At 38.6% G+C, this 13,933-nt stretch overlaps 13 non-coding genes across 13 annotated transcripts; all 13 read right to left on the reverse strand.

Moving 5' to 3' along the window:
- Window positions 1–19: 19 nt before the first annotated feature.
- Window positions 20–92, reverse strand: TRNAR-CCU (transfer RNA arginine (anticodon CCU)). The gene has a single exon. It is a non-coding gene; the product is annotated as a tRNA-Arg (tRNA).
- Window positions 93–895: 803 nt separating this feature from the next.
- Window positions 896–968, reverse strand: TRNAR-UCG (transfer RNA arginine (anticodon UCG)). Its single transcript has one exon. It is a non-coding gene; the product is annotated as a tRNA-Arg (tRNA).
- A 646-nt stretch (window positions 969–1,614) lies between these two features.
- TRNAR-CCU (transfer RNA arginine (anticodon CCU)) lies at window positions 1,615–1,687 on the reverse strand. Its single transcript has one exon. It is a non-coding gene; the product is annotated as a tRNA-Arg (tRNA).
- Window positions 1,688–2,490: 803 nt separating this feature from the next.
- On the reverse strand, window positions 2,491–2,563 carry TRNAR-UCG (transfer RNA arginine (anticodon UCG)). The gene has a single exon. It is a non-coding gene; the product is annotated as a tRNA-Arg (tRNA).
- Window positions 2,564–3,209: 646 nt separating this feature from the next.
- TRNAR-CCU (transfer RNA arginine (anticodon CCU)) lies at window positions 3,210–3,282 on the reverse strand. Its single transcript has one exon. It is a non-coding gene; the product is annotated as a tRNA-Arg (tRNA).
- Window positions 3,283–4,085: 803 nt separating this feature from the next.
- On the reverse strand, window positions 4,086–4,158 carry TRNAR-UCG (transfer RNA arginine (anticodon UCG)). The gene has a single exon. It is a non-coding gene; the product is annotated as a tRNA-Arg (tRNA).
- A 646-nt stretch (window positions 4,159–4,804) lies between these two features.
- Window positions 4,805–4,877, reverse strand: TRNAR-CCU (transfer RNA arginine (anticodon CCU)). The gene has a single exon. It is a non-coding gene; the product is annotated as a tRNA-Arg (tRNA).
- A 1,523-nt stretch (window positions 4,878–6,400) lies between these two features.
- On the reverse strand, window positions 6,401–6,473 carry TRNAR-CCU (transfer RNA arginine (anticodon CCU)). The gene has a single exon. It is a non-coding gene; the product is annotated as a tRNA-Arg (tRNA).
- A 2,400-nt stretch (window positions 6,474–8,873) lies between these two features.
- Window positions 8,874–8,946, reverse strand: TRNAR-UCG (transfer RNA arginine (anticodon UCG)). The gene has a single exon. It is a non-coding gene; the product is annotated as a tRNA-Arg (tRNA).
- A 646-nt stretch (window positions 8,947–9,592) lies between these two features.
- TRNAR-CCU (transfer RNA arginine (anticodon CCU)) lies at window positions 9,593–9,665 on the reverse strand. The gene has a single exon. It is a non-coding gene; the product is annotated as a tRNA-Arg (tRNA).
- Window positions 9,666–10,468: 803 nt separating this feature from the next.
- On the reverse strand, window positions 10,469–10,541 carry TRNAR-UCG (transfer RNA arginine (anticodon UCG)). The gene has a single exon. It is a non-coding gene; the product is annotated as a tRNA-Arg (tRNA).
- A 1,522-nt stretch (window positions 10,542–12,063) lies between these two features.
- On the reverse strand, window positions 12,064–12,136 carry TRNAR-UCG (transfer RNA arginine (anticodon UCG)). Its single transcript has one exon. It is a non-coding gene; the product is annotated as a tRNA-Arg (tRNA).
- Window positions 12,137–12,782: 646 nt separating this feature from the next.
- TRNAR-CCU (transfer RNA arginine (anticodon CCU)) lies at window positions 12,783–12,855 on the reverse strand. Its single transcript has one exon. It is a non-coding gene; the product is annotated as a tRNA-Arg (tRNA).
- Window positions 12,856–13,933: the final 1,078 nt, after the last annotated feature.

Consider the following 13,933-nt stretch of genomic DNA (forward strand, 5'->3'; position numbering starts at 1 on the left):
AAGAGTGAACTTTGGTTTGCACCTCAGATGGGACTCGAACCCACAATCCCTGGCTTAGGAGGCCAGTGCCTTATCCATTAGGCCACTGAGGCACAGATAAATGCTAGCAATCTAGAGGCATTATTTAAATGTATTCAATCGTCCAACACTGGTGTCTGCACACAGGATATTTCTCAGTTCTCTCCATAAGTAAACTTCCCATTTTCATCCTCTTCCATCCCCGACTTTAACACTCTGTTCTGTGCTATAATGGAGACTCTGCATTTGTAGCAAGTGCAGATAAATTGGAGGAGTACCATTTTCGAATCAACACTTCTTCTTCCATGGATGCTTTTCTCATTAAACTGGGCTTTGACAGTGGTATCAAGCCGTCATTGTCTTCAGCAGGACACAGAAACAGGCACCAAGTCTACTAACCAAGTTCAACCACACTCTGCAACTTAATACACCAGTGCTTTACAAATTAGCCAACTGTGTCATCAGCAAAGGCAGCCAATGTGCCAATCCTTTATAATTCTTCTGTAGTACTTTTCTGTCTCGTAGGCAAAATTAGCACTTTAACTGCACAAATCATACAGAGTTTACACTTGAAGCACTCCATGAACACATACTTACACACCTTGCAGTTCATCTACACACACTTAAGCTAAAAACCCATTCTGTGAAGTCAAAATTCTGCAAACCTAGTACATATTCAGTGCGTGTACATAGAAGCACTTTTTAATGTCACTTAAATGCACTAGATTTTAGACTGAAGATGCAATCTAAATGACTGTGCAGTATGTACTCCACTTTATTATTAATTAGGAATGAGAACATGATGGCTATGAGAGTATTGGAAGAGCCTGCTTCCATTCTGAATGGAAACCTGAATTGTGTGACCATTGGCAAAAAACGACCACGAAGGGACTCGAACCCTCAATCTTCTGATTCGAAGTCAGACGCCTTATCCATTAGGCCACGCGGTCATGTGTCCTGCTGCGTTTATTTATATACTGTAGGTGGTATGCAAGGATGGAAAATAAATTATTTATAGGTATTTAAGTTTACAAACCATTGTGGGGTTTTTTCAGCTCCTTTCAATTAAATCACTTTTTTGGAATTTATATAATGAGAATGTCACCAGTACGATAAGCTATTGTTTTCTTTTTTGCATTTAAACCTCTTTCTTCATGAGATTAAAGCTCAGAGTATGCTTTATATAGCTCTGGATGTTTCCAGAAGTGGAGAGAAACTGTTTTGAAAGTAGTACAAACTGCTCCTTCCTGGATATTCCAATTTACACACACTCAAAGGTTGTATACGTTTCATGAATCCTGACTTGCCCTATTCAAGTGCCTGAAAGCCTTTCACCACCTCTAGAAACAACAGTTACACCAATCCAATTCAAATCATTTTTTCCAAAGGAATATCTTCTGCCGGGTCAAAAATGCATCTGACAAAGATAGGTGTTTAAAAATTGACTTTGTAGTTTCAGAACATCAACATGACTCTGAAGAGTACAGAAGTAAAATGGTACCATTTCAAAGTTCCTAATACCTCATAAACATCTGAGAGGAAGCATGCAATAAATATACTTATTTTTCTGGAAAAGTAAGAGTGAACTTTTGTTTTCACCTCAGATGGGACTCGAACCCACAATCCCTGGCTTAGGAGGCCAGTGCCTTATCTATTAGGCCACTGAGGCACCGATAAATGCTAGCAATCTAGAGGCATTATTTAAATGTATTCAATCGTCCAACACTGGTGTCTGCACACAGGATATTTCTCAGTTCTCTCCATAAGTAAACTTCCCATTTTCATCCTCTTCCATCCCCGACTTTAACACTCTGTTCTGTGCTATAATGGAGACTCTGCATTTGTAGCAAGTGCAGAGAAATTGGAGGAGTACCATTTTCGAATCAACACTTCTTCTTCCATGGATGCTTTTCTCATTAAACTGGGCTTTGACAGTGGTATCAAGCCGTCATTGTCTTCAGCAGGACACAGAAACAGGCACCAAGTCTACTAACCAAGTTCAACCACACTCTGCAACTTAATACACCAGTGCTTTACAAATTAGCCAACTGTGTCATCAGCAAAGGCAGCCAATGTGCCAATCCTTTATAATTCTTCTGTAGTACTTTTCTGTCTCGTAGGCAAAATTAGCACTTTAACTGCACAAATCATACAGAGTTTACACTTGAAGCACTCCATGAACACATACTTACACACCTTGCAGTTCATCTACACACACTTAAGCTAAAAACCCATTCTGTGAAGTCAAAATTCTGCAAACCTAGTACATATTCAGTGCGTGTACATAGAAGCACTTTTTAATGTCACTTAAATGCACTAGATTTTAGACTGAAGATGCAATCTAAATGACTGTGCAGTATGTACTCCACTTTATTATTAATTAGGAATGAGAACATGATGGCTATGAGAGTATTGGAAGAGCCTGCTTCCATTCTGAATGGAAACCTGAATTGTGTGACCATTGGCAAAAAACGACCACGAAGGGACTCGAACCCTCAATCTTCTGATTCGAAGTCAGACGCCTTATCCATTAGGCCACGCGGTCATGTGTCCTGCTGCTTTTATTTATATACTGTAGGTGGTATGCAAGGATGGAAAATAAATTATTTATAGTTATTTAAGTTTACAAACCATTGTGGGTTTTTTTCAGCTCCTTTCAATTAAATCACTTTTTTGGAATTTATATAATGAGAATGTCACCAGTACGATAAGCTATTGTTTTCTTTTTTGCATTTAAACCTCTTTCTTCATGAGATTAAAGCTCAGAGTATGCTTTATATAGCTCTGGATGTTTCCAGAAGTGGAGAGAAACTGTTTTGAAAGTAGTACAAACTGCTCCTTCCTGGATATTCCAATTTACACACACTCAAAGGTTGTATACGTTTCATGAATCCTGACTTGCCCTATTCAAGTGCCTGAAAGCCTTTCACCACCTCTAGAAACAACAGTTACACCAATCCAATTCAAATCATTTTTTCCAAAGGAATATCTTCTGCCGGGTCAAAAATGCATCTGACAAAGATAGGTGTTTAAAAATTGACTTTGTAGTTTCAGAACATCAACATGACTCTGAAGAGTACAGAAGTAAAATGGTACCATTTCAAAGTTCCTAATACCTCATAAACATCTGAGAGGAAGCATGCAATAAATATACTTATTTTCCTGGAAAAGTAAGAGTGAACTTTGGTTTGCACCTCAGATGGGACTCGAACCCAGAATCCCTGGCTTAGGAGGCCAGTGCCTTATCCATTGGGCCACTGAGGCACCGATAAATGCCAGCACTCTAGAGGCATTATTTAAATGTATTCAATCGTCCAACACTGGTGTCTGCACACAGGATATTTCTCAGTTCTCTCCATAAGAAAACTTCCCATTTTCATCCTCTTCCATCCCCGACTTTAACACTCTGTTCTGTGCTATAATGGAGACTCTGCATTTGTAGCAAGTGCAGAGAAATTGGAGGAGTACCATTTTCGAATCAACACTTCTTCTTCCATGGATGCTTTTCTCATTAAACTGGGCTTTGACAGTGGTATCAAGCCGTCCTTGTCTTCATCAGGACACAGAAACAGGCACCAAGTCTACTAACCAAGTTCAACCACACTCTGCAACTTAATACACCAGTGCTTTACAAATTAGCCAACTGTGTCATCAGCAAAGGCAGCCAATGTGCCAATCCTTTATAATTCTTCTGTAGTACTTTTCTTTCTCGTAGGCAAAATTAGCACTTTAACTGCACAAATCATACAGATTTTACACTTGAAGCACTCCATGAACACATACTTACACACCTTGCAGTTCATCTACACACACTTAAGCTAAAAACCCATTCTGTGAAGTCAAAATTCTGCAAACCTAGTACATATTCAGTGCGTGTACATAGAAGCACTTTTTAATGCCACTTAAATGCACTAGATTTTAGACTGAAGATGCAATCTAAATGACTGTGCAGTATGTACTCCGCTTTATTATTAATTAGGAATGAGAACATGATGGCTATGAGAGTATTGGAAGAGCCTGCTTCCATTCTGAATGGAAACCTGAATTGTGTGACCATTGGCAAAAACCGACCACGAAGGGACTCGGACCCTCAATCTTCTGATTCGAAGTCAGACGCCTTATCCATTAGGCCACGCGGTCATGTGTCCTGCTGCGTTTATTTATATACTGTAGGTGGTATGCAAGGATGGAAAATATATTATTTATAGTTATTTAGGTTTACAAACCGTTGTGTGGTTTTTTCAGCTCCTTTCAATTAAATCACTTTTTTGGAATTTATATAATGAGAATGTCACCAGTACGATAAGCTATTGTTTTCTTTTTTGCATTTAAACCTCTTTCTTCATGGGATTAAAGCTCAGAGTATGCTTTATATAGCTCTGGATGTTTCCAGAAGTGGAGAGAAACTGTTTTGAAAGTAGTACAAACTGCTCCTTCCTGGATATTCCAATTTACACACACTCAAAGGTTGTATACGTTTCATGAATCCTGACTTGCCCTATTCAAGTGCCTGAAAGCCTTTCACCACCTCTAGGAACAACAGTTACACCAATCCAATTCAAATCATTTTTTCCAAAGGAATATCTTCTGCCGGGTCAAAAATGCATCTGACAAAGATAGGTGTTTAAAAATTGACTTTGTAGTTTCAGAACATCAACATGACTCTGAAGAGTACAGAAGTAAAATGGTACCATTTCAAAGTTCCTAATACCTCATAAACATCTGAGAGGAAGCATGTAATGAATATACTTATTTTTCTGGAAAAGTAAGAGTGAACTTTGGTTTGCACCTCAGATGGGACTCGAACCCACAATCCCTGGCTTAGGAGGCCAGTGCCTTATCCATTAGGCCACTGAGGCACAGATAAATGCCAGTGATCTAGAGGCATTATTTAAATGTATTCAATCGTCCAACACTGGTGTCTGAATACAGGATATTTCTCAGTTCTCTCCATAAGTAAACTTCCCATTTTCATCCTCTTCCATCCCCGACTTTAACACTCTGTTCTGTGCTATAATGGAGACTCTGCATTTGTAGCAAGTGCAGAGAAATTGGAGGAGTACCATTTTCGAATCAACACTTCTTCTTCCATGGATGCTTTTCTCATTAAACTGGGCTTTGACAGTGGTATCAAGCCGTCCTTGTCTTCAGCAGGACACAGAAACAGGCACCAAGTCTACTAACCAATTTTCAACAACACTCTGCAACTTAATAGACCAATGCTTTACAAATTAGCCAACTGTGTCATCAGCAAAGGCAGCCAATGTGCCAATCCTTTATAATTCTTCTGTAGTACTTTTCTTTCTCGTAGGCAAAATTAGCACTTTAACTGCACAAATCATACAGATTTTACACTTGAAGCACTCCATGAACACATACTTACACACCTTGCAGTTCATCTACACACACTTAAGCTAAAAACCCATTCTGTGAAGTCAAAATTCTGCAAACCTAGTACATATTCAGTGCGTGTACATAGAAGCACTTTTTAATGTCACTTAAATGCACTAGATTTTAGACTGAAGATGCAATCTAAATGACTGTGCAGTATGTACTCCACTTTATTATTAATTAGGAATGAGAACATGATGGCTATGAGAGTATTGGAAGAGCCTGCTTCCATTCTGAATGGAAACCTGAATTGTGTGACCATTGGCAAAAACCGACCACGAAGGGACTCGGACCCTCAATCTTCTGATTCGAAGTCAGACGCCTTATGCATTAGGCCACGCGGTCATGTGTCCTGCTGCGTTTATTTATATACTGTAGGTGGTATGCAAGGATGGAAAATATATTATTTATAGTTATTTAGGTTTACAAACCATTGTGGGGTTTTTTCAGCTCCTTTCAATTAAATCACTTTTTTGGAATTTATATAATGAGAATGTCACCAGTACGATAAGCTATTGTTTTCTTTTTTGCATTTAAACCTCTTTCTTCATGGGATTAAAGCTCAGAGTATGCTTTATATACCTCTGGATGTTTCCAGAAGTGGAGAGAAACTGTTTTGAAAGTAGTACAAACTGCTCCTTCCTGGATATTCCAATTTACACACACTCAAAGGTTGTATACGTTTCATGAATCCTGACTTGCCCTATTCAAGTGCCTGAAAGCCTTTCACCACCTCTAGGAACAACAGTTACACCAATCCAATTCAAATCATTTTTTCCAAAGGAATATCTTCTGCCGGGTCAAAAATGCATCTGACAAAGATAGGTGTTTAAAAATTGACTTTGTAGTTTCAGAACATCAACATGACTCTGAAGAGTACAGAAGTAAAATGGTACCATTTCAAAGTTCCTAATACCTCATAAACATCTGAGAGGAAGCATGTAATAAATATACTTATTTTTCTGGAAAAGTAAGAGTGAACTTTGGTTTGCACCTCAGATGGGACTCGAACCCACAATCCCTGGCTTAGGAGGCCAGTGCCTTATCCATTAGGCCACTGAGGCACAGATAAATGCCAGTGATCTAGAGGCATTATTTAAATGTATTCAATCGTCCAACACTGGTGTCTGCATACAGGATATTTCTCAGTTCTCTCCATAAGTAAACTTCCCATTTTCATCCTCTTCCATCCCCGACTTTAACACTCTGTTCTGTGCTATAATGGAGACTCTGCATTTGTAGCAAGTGCAGAGAAATTGGAGGAGTACCATTTTCGAATCAACACTTCTTCTTCCATGGATGCTTTTCTCATTAAACTGGGCTTTGACAGTGGTATCAAGCCGTCCTTGTCTTCAGCAGGACACAGAAACAGGCACCAAGTCTACTAACCAATTTTCAACAACACTCTGCAACTTAATAGACCAATGCTTTACAAATTAGCCAACTGTGTCATCAGCAAAGGCAGCCAATGTGCCAATCCTTTATAATTCTTCTGTAGTACTTTTCTTTCTCGTAGGCAAAATTAGCACTTTAACTGCACAAATCATACAGATTTTACACTTGAAGCACTCCATGAACACATACTTACACACCTTGCAGTTCATCTACACACACTTAAGCTAAAAACCCATTCTGTGAAGTTAAAATTCTGCAAACCTAGTACATATTCAGTGCGTGTACATAGAAGCACTTTTTAATGTCACTTAAATGCACTAGATTTTAGACTGAAGATGCAATCTAAATGACTGTGCAGTATGTACTCCACTTTATTATTAATTAGGAATGAGAACATGATGGCTATGAGAGTATTGGAAGAGCCTGCTTCCATTCTGAATGGAAACCTGAATTGTGTGACCATTGGCAAAAACCGACCACGAAGGGACTCGGACCCTCAATCTTCTGATTCGAAGTCAGACGCCTTATGCATTAGGCCACGCGGTCATGTGTCCTGCTGCGTTTATTTATATACTGTAGGTGGTATGCAAGGATGGAAAATATATTATTTATAGTTATTTAGGTTTACAAACCATTGTGGGGTTTTTTCAGCTCCTTTCAATTAAATCACTTTTTTGGAATTTATATAATGAGAATGTCACCAGTACGATAAGCTATTGTTTTCTTTTTTGCATTTAAACCTCTTTCTTCATGAGATTAAAGCTCAGAGTATGCTTTATATACCTCTGGATGTTTCCAGAAGTGGAGAGAAACTGTTTTGAAAGTAGTACAAACTGCTCCTTCCTGGATATTCCAATTTACACACACTCAAAGGTTGTATACGTTTCATGAATCCTGACTTGCCCTATTCAAGTGCCTGAAAGCCTTTCACCACCTCTAGGAACAACAGTTACACCAATCCAATTCAAATCATTTTTTCCAAAGGAATATCTTCTGCCGGGTCAAAAATGCATCTGACAAAGATAGGTGTTTAAAAATTGACTTTGTAGTTTCAGAACATCAACATGACTCTGAAGAGTACAGAAGTAAAATGGTACTATTTCAAAGTTCCTAATACCTCATAAACATCTGAGAGGAAGCATGTAATGAATATACTTATTTTTCTGGAAAAGTAAGAGTGAACTTTGGTTTGCACCTCAGATGGGACTCGAACCCAGAATCCCTGGATTAGGAGGCCAGTGCCTTATCCATTAGGCCACTGAGGCACAGATAAATGCCAGCGATCTAGAGGCATTATTTAAATGTATTCAATCGTCCAACACTGGTGTCTGCACACAGGATATTTCTCAGTTCTCTCCATAAGTAAACTTCCCATTTTCATCCTCTTCCATCCCCGACTTTAACACTCTGTTCTGTGCTATAATGGAGACTCTGCATTTGTAGCAAGTGCAGAGAAATTGGAGGAGTACCATTTTCGAATCAACACATCTTCTTCCATGGATGCTTTTCTCATTAAACTGGGCTTTGACAGTGGTATCAAGCCGTCCTTGTCTTCAGCAGGACACAGAAACAGGCACCAAGTCTACTAACCAATTTTCAACAACACTCTGCAACTTAATAGACCAATGCTTTACAAATTAGCCAACTGTGTCATCAGCAAAGGCAGCCAATGTGCCAATCCTTTATAATTCTTCTGTAGTACTTTTCTTTCTCGTAGGCAAAATTAGCACTTTAACTGCACAAATCATACAGATTTTACACTTGAAGCACTCCATGAACACATACTTACACACCTTGCAGTTCATCTACACACACTTAAGCTAAAAACCCATTCTGTGAAGTCAAAATTCTGCAAACCTAGTACATATTCAGTGCGTGTACATAGAAGCACTTTTTAATGTCACTTAAATGCACTAGATTTTAGACTGAAGATGCAATCTAAATGACTGTGCAGTATGTACTCCACTTTATTATTAATTAGGAATGAGAACATGATGGCTATGAGAGTATTGGAAGAGCCTGCTTCCATTCTGAATGGAAACCTGAATTGTGTGACCATTGGCAAAAAACGACCACGAAGGGACTCCAACCCTCAATCTTCTGATTCGAAGTCAGACGCCTTATCCATTAGGCCACGCGGTCATGTGTCCTGCTGCGTTTATTTATATACTGTAGGTGGTATGCAAGGATGGAAAATAAATTATTTATAGTTATTTAAGTTTACAAACCATTGTGGGGTTTTTTCAGCTCCTTTCAATTAAATCACTTTTTTGGAATTTATATAATGAGAATGTCACCAGTACGATAAGCTATTGTTTTCTTTTTTGCATTTAAACCTCTTTCTTCATGAGATTAAAGCTCAGAGTATGCTTTATATAGCTCTGGGTGTTTCCAGAAGTGGAGAGAAACTGTTTTGAAAGTAGTACAAACTGCTCCTTCCTGGATATTCCAATTTACACACACTCAAAGGTTGTATACGTTTCATGAATCCTGACTTGCCCTATTCAAGTGCCTGAAAGCCTTTCACCACCTCTAGAAACAACAGTTACACCAATCCAATTCAAATAATTTTTTCCAAAGGAATATCTTCTGCCGGGTCAAAAATGCATCTGACAAAGATAGGTGTTTAAAAATTGACTTTGTAGTTTCAGAACATCAACATGACTCTGAAGAGTACAGAAGTAAAATGGTACCATTTCAAAGTTCCTAATACCTCATAAACATCTGAGAGGAAGCATGCAATAAATATACTTATTTTTCTGGAAAAGTAAGAGTGAACTTTGGTTTGCACCTCAGATGGGACTCGAACCCAGAATCCCTGGCTTAGGAGGCCAGTGCCTTATCCATTGGGCCACTGAGGCACCGATAAATGCCAGCAATCTAGAGGCATTATTTAAATGTATTCAATCGTCCAACACTGGTGTCTGCACACAGGATATTTCTCAGTTCTCTCCATAAGAAAACTTCCCATTTTCATCCTCTTCCATCCCCGACTTTAACACTCTGTTCTGTGCTATAATGGAGACTCTGCATTTGTAGCAAGTGCAGAGAAATTGGAGGAGTACCATTTTCGAATCAACACTTCTTCTTCCATTGATGCTTTTCTCATTAAACTGGGCTTTGACAGTGGTATCAAGCCGTCCTTGTCTTCAGCAGGACACAGAAACAGGCACCAAGTCTACTAACCAAGTTCAACCACACTCTGCAACTTAATACACCAGTGCTTTACAAATTAGCCAACTGTGTCATCAGCAAAGGCAGCCAATGTGCCAATCCTTTATAATTCTTCTGTAGTACTTTTCTTTCTCGTAGGCAAAATTAGCACTTTAACTGCACAAATCATACAGATTTTACACTTGAAGCACTCCATGAACACATACTTACACACCTTGCAGTTCATCTACACACACTTAAGCTAAAAACCCATTCTGTGAAGTCAAAATTCTGCAAACCTAGTACATATTCAGTGCGTGTACATAGAAGCACTTTTTAATGCCACTTAAATGCACTAGATTTTAGACTGAAGATGCAATCTAAATGACTGTGCAGTATGTACTCCACTTTATTATTAATTAGGAATGAGAACATGATGGCTATGAGAGTATTGGAAGAGCCTGCTTCCATTCTGAATGGAAAACTGAATTGTGTGACCATTGGCAAAAACCGACCACGAAGGGACTCGGACCCTCAATCTTCTGATTCGAAGTCAGACGCCTTATCCATTAGGCCACACGGTCATGTGTCCTGCTGCGTTTATTTATATACTGTAGGTGGTATGCAAGGATGGAAAATATATTATTTATAGTTATTTAGGTTTACAAACCGTTGTGTGGTTTTTTCAGCTCCTTTCAATTAAATCACTTTTTTGGAATTTATATAATGAGAATGTCACCAGTACGATAAGCTATTGTTTTCTTTTTTGCATTTAAACCTCTTTCTTCATGAGATTAAAGCTCAGAGTATGCTTTATATAGCTCTGGATGTTTCCAGAAGTGGAGAGAAACTGTTTTGAAAGTAGTACAAACTGCTCCTTCCTGGATATTCCAATTTACACACACTCAAAGGTTGTATACGTTTCATGAATCCTGACTTGCCCTATTCAAGTGCCTGAAAGCCTTTCACCACCTCTAGAAACAACAGTTACACCAATCCAATTCAAATCATTTTTTCCAAAGGAATATCTTCTGCCGGGTCAAAAATGCATCTGACAAAGATAGGTGTTTAAAAATCGACTTTGTAGTTTCAGAACATCAACATGACTCTGAAGAGTACAGAAGTAAAATGGTACCATTTCAAAGTTCCTAATACCTCATAAACATCTGAGACGAAGCATGTAATAAATATACTTATTTTTCTGGAAAAGTAAGAGTGAACATTGGTTTGCACCTCAGATGGGACTCGAACCCAGAATCCCTGGCTTAGGAGGCCAGTGCCTTATCCATTAGGACACTGATGCACAGATAAATGCCAGTGATCTAGAGGCATTATTTAAATGTATTCAATCGTCCAACACTGGTGTCTGCACACAGGATATTTCTCAGTACTCTCCATAAGTAAACTTCCCATTTTCATCCTCTTCCATCCCCGACTTTAACACTCTGTTCTGTGCTATAATGGAGACTCTGCATTTGTAGCAAGTGCAGAGAAATTGGAGGAGTACCATTTTCGAATCAACACTTCTTCTTCCATGGATGCTTTTCTCATTAAACTGGGCTTTGACAGTGGTATCAAGCCGTCCTTGTCTTCAGCAGGACACAGAAACAGGCACCAAGTCTACTAACCAAGTTCAACCACACTCTGCAACTTAATACACCAGTGCTTTACAAATTAGCCAACTGTGTCATCAGCAAAGGCAGCCAATGTGCCAATACTTTATAATTCTTCTGTAGTACTTTTCTTTCTCGTAGGCAAAATTAGCACTTTAACTGCACAAATCATACAGATTTTACACTTGAAGCACTCCATGAACACATACTTACACACCTTGCAGTTCATCTACACACACTTAAGCTAAAAACCCATTCTGTGAAGTCAAAATTCTGCAAACCTAGTACATATTCAGTGCGTGTACATAGAAGCACTTTTTACTGCCACTTAAATGCACTAGATTTTAGACTGAAGATGCAATCTAAATGACTGTGCAGTATGTACTCCACTTTATTATTAATTAGGAATGAGAACATGATGGCTATGAGAGTATTGGAAGAGCCTGCTTCCATTCTGAATGGAAACCTGAATTGTGTGACCATTGGCAAAAACCAACCACGAAGGGACTCGGACCCTCAATCTTCTGATTCGAAGTCAGACGCCTTATCCATTAGGCCACACGGTCATGTGTCCTGCTGCGTTTATTTATATACTGTAGGTGGTATGCAAGGATGGAAAATATATTATTTATAGTTATTTAGGTTTACAAACCGTTGTGTGGTTTTTTCAGCTCCTTTCAATTAAATCACTTTTTTGGAATTTATATAATGAGAATGTCACCAGTACGATAAGCTATTGTTTTCTTTTTTGCATTTAAACCTCTTTCTTCATGAGATTAAAGCTCAGAGTATGCTTTATATAGCTCTGGATGTTTCCAGAAGTGGAGAGAAACTGTTTTGAAAGTAGTACAAACTGCTCCTTCCTGGATATTCCAATTTACACACACTCAAAGGTTGTATACGTTTCATGAATCCTGACTTGCCCTATTCAAGTGCCTGAAAGCCTTTCACCACCTCTAGAAACAACAGTTACACCAATCCAATTCAAATCATTTTTTCCAAAGGAATATCTTCTGCCGGGTCAAAAATGCATCTGACAAAGATAGGTGTTTAAAAATTGACTTTGTAGTTTCAGAACATCAACATGACTCTGAAGAGTACAGAAGTAAAATGGTACCATTTCAAAGTTCCTAATACCTCATAAACATCTGAGAGGAAGCATGTAATAAATATACTTATTTTTCTGGAAAAGTAAGAGTGAACTTTGGTTTGCACCTCAGATGGGACTCGAACCCACAATCCCTGGCTTAGGAGGCCAGTGCCTTATCCATTAGGCCACTGAGGCACAGATAAATGCCAGTGATCTAGAGGCATTATTTAAATGTATTCAATCGTCCAACACTGGTGTCTGCATACAGGATATTTCTCAGTTCTCTCCATAAGTAAACTTCCCATTTTCATCCTCTTCCATCCCCGACTTTAACACTCTGTTCTGTGCTATAATGGAGACTCTGCATTTGTAGCAAGTGCAGAGAAATTGGAGGAGTACCATTTTCGAATCAACACTTCTTCTTCCATGGATGCTTTTCTCATTAAACTGGGCTTTGACAGTCGTATCAAGCCGTCCTTGTCTTCAGCAGGACACAGAAACAGGCACCAAGTCTACTAACCAATTTTCAACAACACTCTGCAACTTAATAGACCAATGCTTTACAAATTAGCCAACTGTGTCATCAGCAAAGGCAGCCAATGTGCCAATCCTTTATAATTCTTCTGTAGTACTTTTCTTTCTCGTAGGCAAAATTAGCACTTTAACTGCACAAATCATACAGATTTTACACTTGAAGCACTCCATGAACACATACTTACACACCTTGCAGTTCATCTACACACACTTAAGCTAAAAACCCATTCTGTGAAGTCAAAATTCTGCAAACCTAGTACATATTCAGTGCGTGTACATAGAAGCACTTTTTAATGTCACTTAAATGCACTAGATTTTAGACTGAAGATGCAATCTAAATGACTGTGCAGTATGTACTCCACTTTATTATTAATTAGGAATGAGAACATGATGGCTATGAGAGTATTGGAAGAGCCTGCTTCCATTCTGAATGGAAACCTGAATTGTGTGACCATTGGCAAAAACCGACCACGAAGGGACTCGGACCCTCAATCTTCTGATTCGAAGTCAGACGCCTTATGCATTAGGCCACGCGGTCATGTGTCCTGCTGCGTTTTTTTATATACTGTAGGTGGTATGCAAGGATGGAAAATATATTATTTATAGTTATTTAGGTTTACAAACCATTGTGGGGTTTTTTCAGCTCCTTTCAATTAAATCACTTTTTTGGAATTTATATAATGAGAATGTCACCAGTACGATAAGCTATTGTTTTCTTTTTTGCATTTAAACCTCTTTC

Source organism: Lissotriton helveticus, chromosome 5_1 (genome assembly GCF_964261635.1).
Source record: "Lissotriton helveticus chromosome 5_1, aLisHel1.1, whole genome shotgun sequence".
NCBI classification, from domain to species: domain Eukaryota; kingdom Metazoa; phylum Chordata; class Amphibia; order Caudata; family Salamandridae; genus Lissotriton; species Lissotriton helveticus.